The following is a 6000-nucleotide window of genomic DNA, read 5'->3' on the forward strand; positions in this document are numbered from 1 at the left end:
GTTTTGTGGTCAATGTGCTGTGACAGTTACCCTTGAACAATGAAGGCTTGGTTAAAATTTTATTAATATTTGTGGAAGTTTTTAGAGCTTACACTGTTAATCAGTGACTATATGAAACTGCATTAGATATCTTGGCAGTTGCCGACCATTTTAATATGCTAATAGTTCACTGGTTGGCTTAGGTTAATGTAGCTTTGAAAATAAGGTTTATTACTAGATACCCAATGTTTCGGTGCCCTCTAAAAAAAGGTGCAACAAAGGCAGAGAGACAAACTGGGGGAAGAGCTTCTTTAGCAAAATTTGTTTAAAAGATGCCGTTTGCCAACATGTGAATCTTGATTGTTGAAATATTCAGCCACCAGTGTACTTTATCCCCATGAACTAATTTGTCTCCATATTATCAAGGCACAGGAAGTATTGGTCCAGGGAATTTAATTACCATCTCTCTGGCATCTACTCATTGACTCATAAATGAGTCCTCTTGATTTTTAGCAACCAACCAGTCTGTGACAATATATTTAAATATGGCCTAAGCATGTTTTGCAGACTGCAAAACTAAAAGGCAGGTTAATTTACCTGCACTCTACATTATAGTATTTTTTTGTAAATTAGATGCATATGTAGCAATATACAATAATTTTAGACTCATCGGCCACTTTATTAGGTACACCATGCTAGTACTGGGTTGGTGTAAAGCGATGGACATGGTCAGCAACAATATTCAGGTAGGCTGTGGCATTTAAACGATGCTCAGTTGGTAATAAGGGCCCCAAAGTGTGCCAAAACAATATCCTCCACGCCATTACACCACCACCACCAGCAGCCTGAACCACTGATACAAGGCAGGATGAATCCATGCTTTCATGTTAACACCAAATTCTGTCCCTAGCATCCGAATGTCACAGCAGAAGTCGAGACTCATCAGACCAGGCAATAGTTTCCCAATCTCTTGTTGTCCAGTTTTGGTGAGGCCTTGAAAATTATAGACTTTGTTCCCTGTTCTTAGCTGAGAGGAGTGGCACCCGGTGTGGTCTTCTGCTGCTGTTCAATATACTGTGCATTCAGAGATGCTCTTCTGCATACCTCTGTTGCAACAAGTGGTTGAGATACTCTTGTTTTTCTGTCAGAATGAGTCTGGCCATTGTCCTCTGACCTCGGGGCTTCAACAAGGCACTTTTTCCCCAGAGAACCACTGCTCACTAGATATTTTCTCTTTTTCAGACCATTCTCTGTAAACCCTAGAGATGTTTGTACATGTAGATCCCAGTACATCAGCAGTTTCTGACATAGTCAGACCAGCCTGTCTGGCACCAACAACCATATCATGTTCAAAGTTACTTATTTCACCTTTCTTTCCCATTCTGATGCTAACTTTGAAAAGATCAGCTTGACCATGTCTACATTCCTAAATGCACTGAGTTGCTGCCATGTGATTGGCTGATGAGATATTTGCGTTAATGAGCAGTTAACAGGTGTACCTAATAAAGTGGCCGGTGAGTGTATAATGCTATCTTATGAGATCATGAGCATCAGGTCAAGGAGTAAGCACAGTACTGATCACTTCTCATGACTCATGACTCCAGTATCTACTCCGTACTCTACTCCATTTTTTTCCTCCATAATCTACTACACGAGTCATGAGTCACTGTAAAGATCCATTAAGTCAGGATTGACCTTCATGTACCTTTATTGCCATTTAATCAACTTTTTATAGACTGTGTAATCTTTGCTCCATATTCTTTTTTCTGCTCTCTACCAGTGCAATATTCTACATACTCTACTGTCTTTTTCCATATTCTGTTACACTGTTCCTCTACCAGTTTTTGACATTTAGCAGTTTAAAAGCATTTGTTCCAATCAAACATGGCACTGGTTGATTTCACAGATTCATGCAGAGAGGAAGATCTAATCAGTGAAATCCACTGGTAAAGTGATTGGTTGGAACAAAGCCCTGCAATCTCCCGGGCCTTGATGGCACATGGATGAGAACCAACGCTTCACACCAGTCTTTGGAAAGTTGTTTTATTCTACACAGTCCATGCTGTCTGCTCCATATCCTCTGAATAGAGCAGATCAGCTCATGCCAAAGCAGTGTCCATATTTCCATCAGAGCTGTCCCCCCCATTGCAGTGGGCTTTCACTCAGTGTTGGACACGCTGTCAGCAACAAGGAGCTGTCCAGGCAGTGACGCTGTCCACAGTGTCAGCAGCCTACTGCCTGTTCTTTCATGTTGAAGGATTTATGAATGTTGTAAACCTAGTGGGAAGTTTAAATGCCTTTACACGCATTTTACAACTTGACAGCTTATGAATGTGATGCATTCTGTAAAAGACTGACGTAATAATATTAATGATAAAACTGATCTTTTAATCATGGATTCAATGCAAATCAAAGTGCATTATTTTGCATTAGATGAAACAAAGTATTTAAAAATGAATTGCTTAAAAGATTATATAGATTTTTCACCCAAATGACTTTTCAAACCTTTATAAAGTTGATAAAGTATTTATAAATCAATTTAAATTTTATGAAACAGTAAAAAAAAATTGTTTAGCATTGATTCACATTCAGTGCACATTTTGCATAGCAGTTTTTGTTTGTGTTGATGCACAACTTTTTATTTCTCAAGCTTTGATGTTGCAAGCACTCTCCAGAAACTTGTACTTTTTCAAAACTCTCAAGGACTTTTCTCTAAGGATTAAGTCTTTTGAATGCTTTTGCTCTTAGAGATATGAGACACTCTTCAGCCCTCCACAGGATTCCAGCTGTAATTCTAGTGCAACCAGTCCTGTTATTTTGAAAGATTCCTCTCCACCTGACTGGAAACAGGTCTGTTAGGGACTTACTGTTGAAGTTAGCCCTCGATCTTCAAATATATTTAACAGAGTCACTAAAAGCAACAAAAAAAGCTTTTTAAAAATTGAAAGAATTTGCTTTGTGATTAATATAAAAACTAGAAAGACTTGATCTTGAGTCATGGTTGTGTCATACAAAGAGAAGAAGCCAGGTGAGCGGCACAAGGCACTGAGACAATTTTTTCATCAGTATTCATCTCAACACTAGAAAAGCCAAGCCACCATATGCTGGTGGCTGGTTTGAATTAGACTATCTCGGCAATTAAAATGACCCCTCATTATTAGTCTCAACTATACTGTTAATTGTACATTTTGCAAAACATGCAAGAATTTTTTTTTTTCTGCTTACAAGTTAATAACTTTCTCTGTTACCTCCTAAAATCCACTGTGCTTTAGAGCTCAGGCCAACAGAGGTGTCACAGTGCTTCTGGATTTTAGTATAGGCTGTTACATTTTCTACTATTTTTTTTTTTTTTTCAAAATGACAGCTTTAAGAAAATGAAATATTTCAGCTGTTGTTAAATATTTATGTCTTCAGTTGGACTCATTTGGCTTTGGGCTGAAAGGCACAGACAGCAAGTGGGAAATGTTTAAAGACTAAGAGATTGTTGGTTTTGGTGTTTTTTCATGGGATTTGTTAACTCTAGGAAAAACAGAGTTGTAGCTGCCTGGTAATTTAAAGCCCCTTTCAGAAGTATGTCAGTAATAATATTCAAAACTAAATCTTTATTATGTATTTAACACAAACTCTCATCTATTCTGTTTTACCAGGACTGGTTCATAAGAAACAGGAGCAACCAACCCATCACTTGTCCTCAGTTCTAGTTCACCTAATGCTTGGTTCTCACTGCTGCCGGAACGTATGTGATATATGTAACATTTTTCCAGTCAAGCCCACGTCAGTCCAGTGAGAAAAGAAATAGAATTCTGATTTTGATGAGAAAAAAAAATCACTTTCTGTATAGAAAATGATAAAGCAAACTAAAAAGTAAAAAGACAACATTTGAGTTAGCAATGAACAAAAAGGATGGTAATTTTAAATTACGAAAATATTTGAGAGAGCAGAATTGAAGTTCGTATTAGAGACACCACTGAAATATTTCTGCTGATCCTAATATTTATAAACTGTGCCTAAAAGCTAAAGCATCTTGAGGCATCTTAATCCAGGTATGGATATACTGTATGTGGATGCTCGGCATGTAAAATCCTGCTGGCACAGCTACAGTAAGGGATATATGATGTACCTGCTCTCCATGTTCTCACTGAAATCCTAGGATGCCTGTTTAGCAAGTCAAGGAAGAAGGAAGGAGTAAAGAAAGGAGGCATTCCTATTTTGTCTTCTCTTTATAAGTGGCTACAGCAGTGAGCAGACACTGAGCCAGGACTCTTTCAATAATAAAATATTTGTGTAGTGCTTATAGTTAAGGCACAACATAAACACTCTACAGGGGTTAATGTTTCCTGGAAGGTTTTTGGGGTAATCTCTGGAAAGAGCAGTAAAAAGGTGCACACCCAAGGCAGACCTAAATTATGCATTCGTTGTAGTCTGCCATGCCACAGTGGTGAACACCACAGGCTGTTTGGCCCACTGTCACAGCAGTGTGCTCTTGTAAACAAACTGAATTTATGTAACCTTGCTGACGGGTAGGAACAGTGGAGTCTGGGCTGGCTGGTGAGCGTGGCGCTCCCCATGTTTGGAGCCCAGTGGAAACAGTTATTATGGCTAGAAAGAGTGAACTCACTGCCTACAGTGGCAGCCAGCTTGTTTTGTTATATGGATGATGAAGTTGATGTATGGTCCCCTTGTATGTGTAGAACAGCCACAGTCTCACTGCCAAGTGATGAATAGCATCAATACTGTGGGCCATTGGAAAAGACTGGGGCACACGAGATCTCATCTGGACTCCTCTTTTCCACTTTCTCCATTTTCCATTTTGGCACGTTTCAAATAAATTGTATTGTTTTTCTTTGTGTTTTGTCCTTGGCTTCCTTCCTTCATTGTCCCTATATCTATAGACCCCACTCCCTTTGTGTGGCTGTTAATGAGCTAAAACATATGCAAGAGTGCACAGGAAACACTTGACAAAGCACTTTTGAAAGATTAAGGCTGACTAATGGCACAGTTTTGTCTAGCTGGCTTTGTCTTCCTCCTTTTCTTTCTGCATCTGTCCACCCGAGCAAGAGACTGAACACTGCAATAGAGGTGAGATTAGAATCGGATGTGAATTGAGCTGGAGATTGGTTTGTAGACTGAAAATGCCTGAGAATGGAAGATTGGATGGAAGTGGAAGGAAAAGTGGAGGACAGATGAACAATGAAAGAGAAGGTCACAGTTAAAAAGCCAATGTGATAGTAGAGCTGCTGGTGGGATGAAGGATGAGAATGATTGAGTGGCAGAATTCTCTCTGATATTTGCACAGAAAGTAACTATATAATGGCTCATGATTTTCTTCTTATCAAATCATTTATTTAGCCATTTAATTGTGTCTGAGTGTTCAGTGGCTGCTTTGAAAGCTAGCTGTTCTGTTTTAGGTTGCCCATTAAGGCACTCAGGGTCTTATGTGGCTTTCATTCCACATTTCATGTCATTAGTCACCTCCAAGTGACTTTAATGAGAAATTATCTTGTATAGGAGCCACAACCGGTTTTACCACGGCAGAATGAGCACTCTAATCCTTCCTAATGACTTGTGACAATTATCAGATCCTGAAACCTGTGGCTTGCTTGTCGGTTTCTAAGGCAGCTTATCAAAATAACTAATAAATGATGATCTAATGGCTAGGGTTTTATTTTTATGCCCCTGCACCAACCATAGCCAGTGCCAGAGGCATTATGTTTTCTAGTTGTCCATGCGGCCCATTCTTGTGAACACAAATTGTCGGGAATGCCTTGAGGAATTTCTTCAAATTTGGCACAAACTTACATTTAAGCTCAAGCTCATACAACTGTAAAGTGATAATTCTAGTTTTGACTTGTTTCACACTATGCCATATCAGTGTATTTGGGTTGCAGCATCTAAAAACTATCAATTGTTTTACAGTACTTTTATTTTGTTGACTGCACTCCATTTTCCAGAGTTTGGTATTGAATTATTTCCAAGCAGAGGGCTCCATCGATTGTCTGTTGCACTAGGTGTCAGAGAGGC

The 6000-nt window shown here is 39.1% G+C and overlaps 1 protein-coding gene across 1 annotated transcript in view; it reads left to right on the forward strand.

The window, feature by feature from the left end:
• Positions 1-6000, forward strand: part of fstl5 (follistatin-like 5) — a 160889-nt gene that overhangs the window by 131579 nt on the left and 23310 nt on the right. The gene's annotated exons all lie outside the window — the stretch shown is intronic.

Source organism: Monopterus albus, unplaced genomic scaffold, assembly GCF_001952655.1.
Source record: "Monopterus albus unplaced genomic scaffold, M_albus_1.0 scaffold289.1, whole genome shotgun sequence".
NCBI lineage: Eukaryota > Metazoa > Chordata > Actinopteri > Synbranchiformes > Synbranchidae > Monopterus > Monopterus albus.